Genomic DNA, 14,469 nt, shown 5'->3' with positions numbered 1-14,469 from the left:
GGCCTCATCTTGCTGGTCTTCTCGCCGTCTACTCCTCCCGCGGCTCGTTGTCGTCCGGTGGGGCTCGGCGAGGCTGAGTTTATGACTCTCAGCTTTATGTCATGCGCTGCCTACCTCTGAATAACGTTCAGACACTGGTTTGCAAAGCAGGCTCTGGTTTATTTCAGGGTAGGTACAACGTTGTTAGAAAAAAGCTGAGAGTGACAGGAGCGCGCCGGTGCGGGGTTTAAATACCCCGCGCCGGTCAGCGCCCCCTCGCTCCCGGTCACGTCACCCCCCTTTGTCCCATGCGTTGCCCTGCCATTGGTTGAGGGTTTCCAGGATCGCCCATCCTCAGGTTTTCATTCTTCTGCTGATTGCTTTCAGCTGGGCGATCCCCGTTGTATTGCCGCTGATGGCTTGGGTGGCTCCGTGATCCGTTTAGCTATTGTTTGTTAGCCGTTAGTCGTTGTGGGTTGATGGCTACTTAACTTGTACCCCTTCACCTATTTCCTTGTCATTGTCATGAGTGCCATTGCGCTGATGACTTTAGCTCAACGGCACTCATGACAACAAAGAAGTAGAAGTGAAATGCCTTGGGAAGGCGAGCTACTACTTGAGGATACAAATTAAGAGAGAGGAGGATGGAAGTTTCCTCCTTAGTCAGAGGCAAGAGATTCTAGAGTTATTGGAGAGCCTGGGGCTGGAAGATGCAAACACAGTGCCAACTCCAATGGAACCAGACTTTCACAAAGTCAAGGACACTAGTAAACTGTTGCCTCCGAACAATGGCTACAGAGAGGCCATTGGGAAGCTGTTGTATCTATCGAACACAACAGGGCCAGATATTTCAACTGCAGTGGGGATCCTCTGCAGAAAAATCAGCGCACCCACCCAGAGGGACTGGACAGGCATTAAGCGGGTGGCAAGATATCTGAAGGGGGCTGCAGACCTGAAGCTTAAGCTGCCAGCAACTGATTCTCCTGAACTAGTGGGAATGTGTTTTTGTTTGGGGGAAGGGCTGTGAGCTGGACTAGTCGCAAACAGACTATATTGGCCCGCTCAACTACTGAAGTGGACTATGTCTCAATGGCTGAGACATGTGCAGAAGTACAATATTTCAAGTACCTACTTGAGGATCTGAGGGTTAGTGTTCCTGCTCCAATAAGAGTCTTTGAGGACAACCAAAGTTGTATAAGACTCTCTATCAAAGAAGGTGGGAGGGTGGACCAAGCACATGGATGTTTGTTACCACGTGATCAGAGAGGCACAGGAGACAGGACTAATAAATTCGGAGGATTGTCCCTCAGAGAACATGATTGCCGACATCCTGGCAGAATTGTATCTAAAAAGCCAATACAGAGCTGCAATGGCATGACAATACAGAGATGTAACAGCATGAGAAGCAGCTGTTGCCCAGCAACAAGTGAGATGCTGTAAATTCTACCCACTGTAGCTTTCAGGTCATCTTGAAGGACAACCCCATATAGATCACACTGCGGTAATCTACTCAGAAGATGACAAGGGCATGAATCACTCTCACCAGGACCTCTTTCTCCATGAACATCTGCCTCTCTTTGAGATGGCCCATGATGAAACAAAGGAGCAAAAAAACATCATTTCATCACTGCCACTTCTCACATTGCTGCAAATCCTCCACTGAGCAAACATTTCTTGCTCCCCACTCCATACAACAATGAAGAAAGTAATTCCTTTTATTCCTTCCCCCTGCCCCATCTACATCCTTATTCATCTTATGAGCATTGGACTAATCTCCGTAGATATCCCAGAAGTTCCTATGGGGATAGGTTTGAAAAGCACTGAACTATGTTTTCCCTTGAAAGAACTGAAGCTCGAAGATGGAAAGATCCACAAATTCCTACAGTGGAGAATTGGATTCTTAAATTGATGGAGTTGGCCTAAATGGCCAAATTAACAGTGTTGATAAGAGAAAATACAGTTTCTGGATTTGTTTCTACTTGGCAACCACTTTTAGACTATTTGCTCATGTTAGAAAAAATTGAAGCTTTAATCTTGGGTTTTGATGATTAAAAGGTCTGATTTTATAGAAATAATATTACTAAGGTTTAACTATTGGTAAGAGATTATATTTGTAACTCCACTTTGCACTTTTATAGTTTTTCTTTTTTCATTAGGTCTATACTCTGTCTTTTCTATACTCTATTTTGCATTTTAACTATGCTTTGAAAAATAATGAAGTTCTTAAAAAAAAAAAAATTGAAGCTCAGGAGCCCGAAGTGTGGTGAGGCAGGAGTTTCTACAAATGGAGAAAAAGACTATCAACAACTTCCACTAAGCTGCAGCATTTTTTAAAGTCTAGTTTTATTATTTCAAATAAACTGCAACTTGAATCAGAAATAAACTGACTCACCTTTCAAATATAGCTAACAGTATGGGATCATAGAGGACCACCGCTGCTTTCAGCGTGGCACAAAATCTTTGAAAATTCACCAGTCTGGCCAGTTGATGTACCCAGAATGGGCATTATCTTGTCCTTGATCTTATATAGCACTTAAGAAAAGGCAGTGCTTTTTAAAGGATCATATCTTCATCTCTTTTTTTTCTGTTTTTACACCTCTTCTCCCATTACCCTGTAGCGGGCAGGTACGTACGTACATGTGCTATGTTGCATGTAAGGAACAGGTAAGCAGGGTCATGTGGGAATGCAAATGTGAGTTGACTTTTCCACCCATTCAGCAGGAAATTCAAACAACATATGTGTCTGCAGCTGAATCTGACCCTGAGGTCATGACAGTACAACTCTTGTCAGATCTGTGGTTGTTTTAGGTGGAGGAAAATTGGGCCTCCCTCCCTCAGCAGTCCATGTTCAGAGCCTATCCAAATTGGCACCATGATCACTAAGGACAGCACCAACTTGAGAGTAGCTACAGCAGGTTGTGTGGTTGTGTGACACCCGCAGTTCCATTCTGTACTTCCCACCCATAATGTCTGCTGCTTCAGGCGGTTCCTCATTCTATCTAGTGGTATGATGGGCCCAGTGGGGGATTCACACAATAGCATCTATTAGAAGTAGTGTGGTACACTAAGTAAATGCTATCCTACCCCCAGAAAAGATCGCAAATATTTGTGTATGAGTGAGAAAAAGCCATTGCTGCTCTCGTGTGAAGGCAGCAACTTTAGACAGAAAAACTACGCTTCTGTTACCATATTGGTAACGAGTGCAACCTGGGAGTTCCAAATTTGAGAGGGATTGAACTCTGCCTGGCTGCTGAGGCTGGACTGGGCTGAGTGCAGGGTCCCAGTCCTGGGATTCTCTCTTGATGGCCTTGGCGTTTACTGCAACAGCTATGGTAATAGTCCAACATACTCCTGAGTGTTGATCAAGGCGACACCTCCCCTTTCTTCAAATTAAATTTTATTATGACTTGAAGCCAACACACTTAGAAACCAATAGACAGACTGTCTGTACATCTTCCCCCTGCCCGCCCCCCCCATGCTAGCCTCCTTGTCTCTTCCCCTTTAATCTTTTTAATTCATTTTCTGTTTTGTGGAGTGAGCTTGGTCAGAGAGCATCAAGAATTCCACAGTCCTGAGCTACATGTATTCTCTTCTACATTCTGTTTTTATTTTGTTTCTGTTTAGTCAAGCCTTTAACCTGCTGACACTGATTTCTTACCAGCCTTGATAGGTTATGTTTGTTCTAAATACCATTTTAACTCCAATGGGGAAAAAGAAGATCACTCAGAAAACCCCAGCAAATGAGCCCAAGAAAAGCCCTGGAACAATTAAGAATTGATGACTTGATTCCAGAACTGAACTGCACATCAGCAACTGCAGAAGGCTCATTTTCATTAAATAAATCAGGCTGATTTACAAGCAGTGTTGGCTCATGAGGCAGAAGCAGAAAATAAGAGATCAAACCTTCCTCCTCCTGCAAGAACCCTTTCACCACAGGTAAACAGGTGAAAAAAGTAATGCTGCATTTAACCCTTCACAGGCTGATCCCATGGCAAACCAGTGTCTCCTTGTTGCTGACAGAGTCTGGTGTATTTGAACCTAAATGCCATCAATGGGCAATACCATCTCTTAAGATGTCCCGCAAGAGGCATTTCAGTAGATAGAAAAATCAGCTCAATTTACTTCACTGAGATAAATTTAACTGTTTCAGAATTCATCTTACCACTAGCTCAAATGATGCTCTCTATCTAAAATAACACGATGAACATCTACAAAATGGGACTCTTAAGAAAGCAGCAATTGCCTTGAGTCTGCTGCCAGGCATCACAATTTCTCAAGTGGGATTATCTATGGTGAAGTGGCTTCCAAGCTCCAGGGACATTTGCAGAATCATATTTAGATTTAATGCCAGTATAATTCCACCCACATTAATTAAAATGAGGAACAACCTGGCTTCTTTTCTGATCTCTTCTAAGAGGTCTTCAGAGGCCTGACAATTAAGCCTCTGCTAGCACCTTCTGATTTGGGGCTTATTGCCAAGAGCCAAACAGGTGGAAAGAGGCAGTTAAGCACCTGACCCATATCCCAGAGAAGCAGGCCTTGGGAAAGGCATAAACAGAATTCTTGTCAGGCTGAATTAACCCCCTCTTGATCTCCTAATTTGACAGAAGAGGTGGAAGTCAGGAATTCTCTGGCCTTGCTACCCAAAATGAACCTATTTTTGTTCTTCGGAGGCTAGAGAAGCTTTCAAACAGCTTCATGACTATTATTCCATCAGACTCACCCTGCCTTCTAATAAGCAGAAATGGGGTCTTGATCTAAGCACCGATCATGACAACAACATCACTGCTTCCACCTGAGATTTATTAAGCACAATGCATCCTTCTCCCAGCTGGCATACATTGCCATCTTATTGACTCCGAAAGGAAGATCTTTTTAGACCTATTGCTCTCGAGCACCTATCACTAAATCCCCCAAATTCTGATACAGTTCCCCAAGCTGCAGTTGCCTTTGTGAGCTTATGCAAGAAAGCACTTCAAGTCTCCAATTAGTTGGAAGTTCAGTTGGGGTCTTATTAAGCAGGCCTAACTTTTTGGTATTTAGGTGTCCATTTTCAATGTTCCACTTGCTGGACTAATCAAGTAAGTAAGCTTAATATAAGAGTTCAAAGAACATCCCTTGCAATTATTATCCCTTGCAAATATTATTAAATATGCAAGCCAGCATGGTAACAACCATGTCTCAGCAGCAATTAAATTATTTAAAGCTAAAATTCTGAGTCTGATGCTATATGGTGCTCAATTGGGTATCTATAAGGAGACCTCTTGTCATGTTTACTGTTTCAATGTTCCTGGTACATCGTAACGTTTCTCATGTCATTTGCCTGATACGTGTTTGATCCTGGCTGGGAGAAGGATTCCTCTTCAGAGAGTTGTTATCTGTTGGCTGCTGGGTTGGAATGTGTTTGGGTTATCTCATGTGTTCAAGGTTGCTTTCCCAGGATGTGTGGACAATGGTTAACAGCACCTGGGAGGGGGTGGTTGCTATGGCCGGGCAAGGGGAGGGATTACGTTTGGAGCTGAGGGTTTTTAGTTTGTATTTGGCGCACTTTTAGTCATTCTCAGCTTTCTCTGTATTTGCATACTATTCTTTTAATAAATCAGATATCATTAAGTACCTGCTTGTGAGTCTGAGTATATCAGGATAGGCAATCACTACATAAAGCTGAGAATCTAAAAACTTTTACCACTAACATCCTTCCAGAGTATCTGTGAGGAAATAAAGTTAGTGATGACTGAACCTACTCCCCGCTTGGGGGAAAGTGAAGATTCCAGTGCGGGGGAACCGGATTCCATGGTAAAGAGAAGGGAAAGGACCCCCACTCCGGAATCGGAGGACCTATCGGAGACCTCGGGTTCCAGCCCAGCAACAGAAAAAGCGGTAAAATCCAAAGTGGTTAAGAAGGCAGAGGGATCACCGGGCGATCGGATGACGGGGGGTGAGGAACAGGGAACCCTATCAGGAACGCCCCAGGAGTCTGCGAAGCCAAGGTATCCACTGTCCCCAAATGTGGTCAGAATTGAGAAGAAAGGGTTGGAGGACTCCGAGGCCACTGAGAAATCACAAGGGTGGGAAGCCAGGATAAGGTCCCTGGAAGACATGATGGCGAAGATGTCATTTGCGTGGGGCGGCCAGGATGGAGGAGGAAGGGAACATCACTACAGATGGTCGTCCCCATCTATTTCGTCCTCCCCCCCTGAGCGTGAGGAAGAAGGACCGGAGGAGGCACCAGGGGGGGATCACCACCGCACAGTCCCTGGTGGGCGTCCCCATCGCCCCCTCGGCGGTCTGAGGACAGAGGAAGGGGAAGAAGTAGGGATGGGAAGAGAAATCCCAAAGTCAGGGTTTTGAATTCCGCCCCCCCCCCCGAGAGGAAAGGTCCCCGGTGTCCAGGAGAAGAGCTGGGCAGAAAGAGAGAAAGAGGAGCCCACAGGGGGCAAGATACAGGGATTTCACTGTCAAGTTTGATGGGGATCCCACGAAGCTGTCATTCTTCCTGACCAATGCTAAAAGCTATATGGAGGAGTTTGGGCGGCTGTTTCCTTCGGAAAGGGCTAAGATAAACGCTGTGGCCACCAAACTGAAGGGGAGGGCAGCTGATTGGTTTGTCCAATTAACCGAGATGGAAGCCATGGAGTTGGAGGATTTCAGAGACTTCCTGTGGGCACTAAAGTTGCATTTTGCTGACCCGTTAGCAAAAGAGAAAGCCAAGGTGGCTCTGAGGGAACTGATCCAAGGATCAAAGTCCGTGGCCGATTACGCCCTAGAATTCCAAGCCTTAGCTGCAAAGGTGGATGATTGGTCGCCAACGACCTTAATAGAAATGTTCAAAGATGGACTGAGACCCGAGTTGCTGAGATGGGCGTTGGGGAGAGCAGATCCGATTACCCTATATGACTCGATTCAACTGGCGGGGAATGTCGAGCAAGCCCACGCTAAGTTCACACAAAGCAGGAAGGGTCCTAAGCAAATGGCTATGATGAGAATGGCCAAGCCACTGGGCACCACCGGCAGAGCGGGGCGCACGGCCTGGCAGGAGGAGAAGGAGAGCCATTTTGCAAAAGGGCAATGCCTCCGATGTGGGAAGGAAGGGCACCGAGCAGCAGCATGCCCGCAGAGGAAGACTGAGGAGCGTCCGGGAAAGTCATCAGGGAAATCCCCCTCCGCGCCCAGGAAGATGAAGGCAGCGCTGGCTGAGACTGAGGCTGAGGACATCCCTTTCTTTGGGAACAAGGGGGAGCCCGAGCTGTCCCAGCCAGCGGGAAACGCCAGCCACCTGCTCTAAAGGGCGCCGCTGGGCAGGTGGTAGAGGAAGGGCGCGACCATATTTCGGTGAGTGGCAACTACCCCACGCTGGTACTGAAGGTGAAGTTGGGCTCCCGCACAAAAACGGTGGAAGTGTGGGCAATGATCGATTCAGGGTGCTCACGTTGCTTAATGCACCTTGATGTGGTGGCTGCTTTGGAGCTACCCGTGTTTCCGTTGAAACGCCCCATGATTTTTACCCAGCTGGACGGGACTACGGCGGGAGGGAAGCCAGTCACCCATTCCACGGGCATGGTGGCGTTGCAAATGGGTACCCACCGGGAGGGGCTGCCTTTTGTGGTGGCGCCAGTAGGGGGTCCTTTAGTCATTTTGGGGATCCCTTGGTTGATCCTGCAAAACCCATATATAAATTGGGTGCACAGGACTTTAACTTTTGGGGATGGTTTCTATCAAGCTCCTGAGGAAGACGACGCCTCAGAGGCTGCAGTGGGGAGGGCGGCAGCCGTGACTCTGCATTTGGCAGCCACCCCACTAGAAGGGTTGCCGGAGCAATACCAGGGTTTTGCAGATGTGTTTGGCGAGAAGGAGGCGAACCAACTCCCACCACATCAGAAAACTGACTGTGCCATAGAGTTGGTCCCAGATGCCCAACTGCCCAAACCTAAAATCTATGCCATGACCCAGAAAGAACTGGCAGCGCTAAGGGAGTTTGTGGATAAAAATTTGGCAAGGGGTTTTATCGAACCAGCTAATTCACCAGTGGGGGCACCTGTCTTATTCTGAGCAAAGAAGGATGGGACATTGAGACTTTGTACAGATTACCGCGGATTGAATGCGGTATCGATATTAAACAAATATCCTCTGCCAATAATAAAAGACATGTTAGCACATCTGGCCAAGGGGAAAATCTTCTCTAAGCTGGATTTGAGGGAGGCGTATTTCCATATACGAATACGGGAAGGGGATGAGTGGAAAACTGCTTTCAATTGTCCCTTGGGATCTTTCCAGTACAAAGTTTTGCCATTCGGGTTGGCAGGGGCTCCTGGGGTGTTTATGCAATTGATCAATGAAGTGTTACATGAGCATTTGTTCAAAGGGGTACTGGTTTATTTGGATGATGTGTTAATTTACACTGAAACGATGGAAGAACATGAGCGGTTGGTGAAACAAGTGCTCAGCAAACTGAGAAAGGCTGAGCTTTATGCTAAACTTTCTAAATGTGAATTTCATAAAACTCAACTTGATTATTTGGGGTACAGAATTTCTGACAAGGGTGTTGAAATGGACCCTGCAAAGATCCAAGCCATTTTAGAGTGGGAGCGCCCGCGCACTCGCAGGCAGCTCCAAAGTTTCCTTGGATTTTCCAACTATTATCGCCAATTCATCCAGGGGTTCGCAGAAATTGCATTGCCTCTCACTAACTTATTGCGAACAAAGGGGCTGGGGGACACACGCAAGGTAAAGAACCCCAGGAGCATTGCTCAAGTGGATACCTGAATGCCAGGTGGCTTTTGACAAGCTAAAAAACCTGTTCATGGCTGAGCCCATCCTGCAACACCCTGATCCCACTAAACCTTTTGTGGTTCAAGTGGATGCCTCTGATTTCTCCATTGGAGCGCTTTTGTTGCAGGCAGATGCTGCTGGCTGCCTAAGAGCCTGTGCATATCTCTCCCGCAAATTTTCTGAAACAGAAAGGCAATGGCATGTTTGGGAAAAGGAGGCTTTTGCAGTCAAAGCCGCTTTGGAGGCATGGCGCCACCTTTTAGAGGGGGCCAGGTGTCCGTTCGAGGTTTGGACAGATCATAAAAACTTAGAAGCGCTCAGCACGCCCCATAAGCTCAGCCCTAAACAAATCCGTTGGGCTCAATTCTTCAGCCGTTTTGATTTTAAGTTGAAGTTAATTCCAGGTAAGAAGAACTTCCTGGCTGATGCACTTTCCCGCCTGCCCCAGGATTCGACTTCAGTACCAGATGTAGTGGGTACATTGTGAACAGAACCTCAGTTGGGTATGCAGGCTGTCACTCGCAGCCAGACTCGTGCGCAGCTGCCCTCTGATTCAGTTTCACTGACTGGGGGAAGGCTCTCAATTCCTTCCCAATTGCAACAAAAGTTTCTCTCCGAACTGAAATCTGACACTTGGTTGCAAGTGAATAGAGACAAGGTTTCTTTTGATCGAGGCTTCGCATGGAAGCAAAACCGTCTCTATGTCCCTGACAGTTTGCGAAGGGACATTCTGCTCAGGTCTCATGATGACAAAGTAGCTGGTCATTTTGGCTTTGTAAAAACCTTACATCTAGTGCGGCGCCAATTTTGGTGGCGTGATGTAAAAAACTATGTTGCTTCTTGTCCTGTCTGTGCCGTGTCAAAACGGAAGGGGGGAAAGCCGCAAGGGCTGCTGCAGCCGGTGGCCAGCCCCTCCCATCCCTGGGAGGAAATCTCCATGGATTTTATTGTCGACTTGCCTCCAAGCCAGAGAAAGACTATGATTTGGGTTGTGAAAGACTACTTTTCTAAACAAGCCCATTTCATTTCGTGTGCCTCTATCCCGTCAGCTCAGCAGCTGGCCCGCCTCTTCCTAGTCCACGTGTACAGAATTCATGGATGCCCCACCCGTTTGGTCACAGACCACGGGACACAATTTACTTCCCAGTTTTGGCGGGCATTTTTAAAACTGCTGGGCACCAAACAGGCACTGTCCACTGCATCGCATCCTGAGACTGACGGATCTACGGAGGCTCTTAATGCCACATTGGAACAATATTTGAGAGCCTTTGTAAACTATCAGCAGGACAATTGGGTTGATCTCCTGCCTTTCGCCGAAGTGGCTTACAACAACGCGGTGCATCAAAGCACAGGGCACACCCCCTTCAGTACTGTGTTTGGCCGAGATTTTGTGCCCATTGCTGACCTGCCTCAACCCACCTCACCGCCTTCTTCCCCCTCTGACTGGGCTGCGCACCTGGGGGACTCCTGGCCGGTGATCCAATAAGCGCTGGCAGATGCCCAATCAACCTACAAACTGCATGCTGATAAGAAGCGGGCGCTTCAGTCTGCCTTCAAAGTTGGCGATAAGGTCTACCTTTCCACCAAGTTCATTAAATCTCCTCAACCCTCTAAAAAATTGGCTCCTAAGTTTGTTGGACCTTTTCCCATTGTTGGAGTTATCAACCCTGTTACTTTCAAATTGGACCTGCCACACAACCTTAAACGCTTACATCCTGTTTTTCATTGCAGCTTGCTCAAGCCTGTTCACCACTCCGATCGCTGGCATCTCCAACCTACACCCCCTCCGCCCATTATGATTGATGGACAACAGCATTTTGAAGTGAAGGAGGTCCTTGATTCCTGCAGGCTTCATAATACCCTGCAGTACCTTATATGCTGGAAGCATTTCCCCCACCCTGAGTGGGTGGCTGCCCACAATGTTCACTCTCCTCTTCTCGTTAGGCGTTTTCACGCTGCTTATCCTATGAAACCTGCTCCTTAGTATTTTGGGGGAGCGGAATGTCATGTTCACTGTTTCAATGTTCCTGGTACATCGTAACGTTTCTCATGTCATTTGCCTGATACATGTTTGATCCCGGCTGGGAGGAGGATTCCTCTTCAGAGAGTTGTTATCTGTTGGCCGCTGGGTTGGAATGTGTTTGGGTTATCTCATGTGTTCAAGGTTGCTTTCCCAGGACCAGTGGAAAACGGTTACCAGCCCCTGGGAGGGGGGTGGTTGCTATGGCTGGGTGAGGGGAGGGATTACGTTTGGAGCCGAGGGTTTTTAGTTTGTATTTGGTGTGCTTTTAGTCATTCTCAGCTTTCTCTGTATTTGCATACTATTCTTTTAATAAATCAGATATCATTAAGTACCTGCTTGTGAGTCTGAGTATATCAGGATAGGCAATCACTACACCTCTAGCTTCAAATGCATCCAATCTTAATTCTTCAAAGCTATAACATGTGCCCTTTATTTCACTCTCAATGTTTTCATATGGCTAGAACTAGGCTGTATGTCCTTAGTCTCATCTGAGACTTTGTCACCTTCGAATTTGGTTAAAGCAAATCTTTGGGGAACTATGTTGTTCCACCTTACCTTCCTAGATCCATTTCTTCTTTAAGGAGACAAACTATGATTTAGTATGCTGTGGCTACTCCTTTTCCTCAGTATTCACCTTCGGCTTTGATAAAACAAGTTTCCCATCTCTGATGCAGTACTATTTCCCTATTTCTTGGATTACCCCTCTCTCTATTTTTTAGCATCTTACATGTTCCATACAGGAGACTTTTCTCCTTGGTTTGAATTATTGTGCTATCCATCAGGCTGACAATGGGCAGATATACCAGCCTCCCTTACAAAAACCACAGTTGTGTATATTCTGATCTACTGCTAAAATGCCCATTGTATACTCAATGATGAACATGTCTCATGTTACCAGTGGTCTGAAAATTGAACTCTTCTTGTGATTGTGAGGTTTCCCCTCTTGCTTTATGACAAATTCCCAGAGGTGTCTGAGAAGGTTGCAATTTTTTTTCAACATCTATGGTTGTAGAAGTTGTTTGATGCCTTCCTTATATTACTAACAGTTTCAGGCTTGTCTTGCAACCACACACACACACACACACACACAAATATGTGTATATATATATATATATATGTCTGTGTCTGTGGCATCTGACATCTTTTTATTATTGGTCTTAGACCATAAACAAGTAAACTGAAACTGTAAATGTATAGATCTCCCCTTCTTCCAAAGGTGGAGTTAGGCCTCACACAGCTGGGCAAGAACAAGAAAGCAAGAACTATACAGGTTTCAGTAAGGTCTCCTTAATCTTGGAAACCATATAAGGAATTTCCCACCTTCATTTATTATGAGTTCATTAAGTCAGAATCTCTTTGAATGATTTGAAACACGTGTTCCCAAGAGTCTTGTCACCTGGAGCAGCCACTTATGACCTAAGCTGCTAAGGGACTTGTTTTTACCTTTTGATTGTTTATCTCACTCTTCCTTCCATTCTTTTGCCATGTTCTGCACAATCTCTCCTAGGCTTCTTGCTGGGGAGGGAGTCAGCTGAATCCTGGCATGGAACCTGCATGGCTTCTTTAAGGATCCAAGCACTGTGCCTCTTCTGTATCTTACAGGAGGAAGACCCCTCATGAGAGGACCCCCATTGCCTTTGGGCTGCTGGGCCCACTGATTCACCAGCAGGACTCTCCCAGGAAGAAGTCCAGAGTGGCTTACCTACCCTTTATATACATCATGTTGTTACAGTATTGGCTACTTTAAGCAGCCATGTCAGATGGAAAGAAGGAGTATAAAACTAAGAATCATAAAACAATGTTCCATAAGCCACTTCAGCCTGTTTTGGGGTATATATTGTCCCATTCACACTATTTCTGAATGCTTAGCAAAATGGGCAAAGTAAGTAGGAGATTCTCAGAATTTTGAGAATCTCCTACTTATTCTGAGAATCTCCTACTTACTTTGCCCAGAGTGCCTTGGACTGCCAGAAGATCAAACCAGTCCATACTCCAGGAAATAAAGCCAGACTGCTCACTTGAGGGAATGATATTAAAGGCAAAACTGAAATACTTTGGCCACATAATGAGAAGACAGGACACCTTGGAGAAGATGCTGATGCTAGGGAGAGTGGAAGGCAAAAGGAAGAGGGGCCGACCAAGGGCAAGGTGGACGGATGACATTCTAGAGGTGACGGACCCGTCCCTGGGGGAGCTGGGTGTGTTGACGACCAACAGGAAGCTCTGGCATGGGCTGGTCCATGAAGTCACGAAGAGTCGGAAGCGACTAGACGAATAAACAACAAGCAACAAGTAGGAGATTCAGATATCAGTGCATATCAAGCTAAAAAGATCATGAGGATAATCTCAGTCAGAACTCAAATTGCACTAATAAAAACAGGAAATTGGACACACACACACCTCGCCTTTCCAGTGTATTAAATGGCTGGTTTATACCAGTGACAGATAGCCATTAGTTTGAAGGATGCAGAATACCCTTCCAAAGAGCTATGCAGGGCCCCTCCCCCCAAACCAGGTCTAATGCTACAACAAACTTGTTCGACTGTGCCGAGAACAACAAAACTCTCTTTGTTCTACACACAGACACTGGATTTTAACTGAGGAACACTGTTGTGTGATTCTGGATTCTGGCCAGAGAGATTCCAGTCAATGCTGCTGTTGGAGAGAGAGATAAGAATAAATGGGCAAAACGGTTGAGTTTCACATTCTTCATGAATTTGTTTTAAACATTACACAGAGTCATTCCCATCTTAGATCGGGAGAAACAGCCTATGTTCGGGTCACAGAATGATGTTCTAAATGAGATACTGAAAGAAAAAGAGCTGTCAAGAGAGAAGAAAAAAAACGTTAAAATGCTCCCGCGGTTTACAATGTTTTATGCTGCTAATTTAGTTATATTGTGTTAATCGCTTCTCGGCCTTTTGGCTAAGATCAAGTGTAGTTATGTTGTGTTAATTTAAAAAAAAATCTATTTTGTAAACTGTCTCCAAGAGGACCAGCCTGAAAAGGCAGCCTCAAACTATTTTATATACATTAAAAAAAAAAACTCAAAATATTGCTCTTTTGGATGAGGGTTTAATTGGTTTAATTTTGCACACTATAATACTAACCTACGTTGCAAAATTGTGGCAAAATTTACTAAGATCATGTATGTGAGAAAACTTTTGATACTTTAATACGCCGTATAAGCACTAGGACAACAATTCATTCTTTCATGAGCATGACTATGCCAAAGGGTCTCCTCTGAGTACAATACTTGAACTTGCAGACAGTAAACTTCTTCACTCAGTGCATAAAGCCAATCCTGGGAAACGGTTGCACTTGAGAAATACCCAAATGCAATTTCCACCATCACCATCACATCTAGCATGGCCAGAGAATGTGGGTTGTCAAAAACAAACAAACAAACCCCCTACAAGTGTAGAGGCTCCCCTTTTTAAGTATAAAGCTTATAACTTTTCAAGTTGGGGGGAGGTGTTGTATGCAAATGCTTCTGTTCACAAAGCTGGCCCTGAAACTCCAGACCATGGTCAATAACCATCAGTATAGCTAGAGATTATACTAAGTACTGAAAGAGAAGATCAATATTTCAACACTTATACATAATACACTTATACAATCAGCTAATCCAAATTTTGTATATTCAAAAACCTGCATCCTTTTCTTGAAACAACAACAACACAACTTGCTGGAAATCA

General features: G+C 45.5%; 1 pseudogene; it reads left to right on the top strand.

Annotated features, from left to right (window-relative positions):
- The first annotated feature begins 13,676 nt into the window (after positions 1 to 13,676).
- Positions 13,677 to 13,757, top strand: LOC134492638 (U2 spliceosomal RNA; annotated as a pseudogene).
- The last annotated feature ends 712 nt before the right edge of the window (positions 13,758 to 14,469 follow it).

The sequence above is a fragment of the Candoia aspera genome, chromosome 2 (genome assembly GCF_035149785.1).
Source record: "Candoia aspera isolate rCanAsp1 chromosome 2, rCanAsp1.hap2, whole genome shotgun sequence".
NCBI lineage: Eukaryota > Metazoa > Chordata > Lepidosauria > Squamata > Boidae > Candoia > Candoia aspera.
Note: the sequence above shows the minus strand (reverse complement) of the source record. Positions and strands in the feature narration are given on the sequence as shown.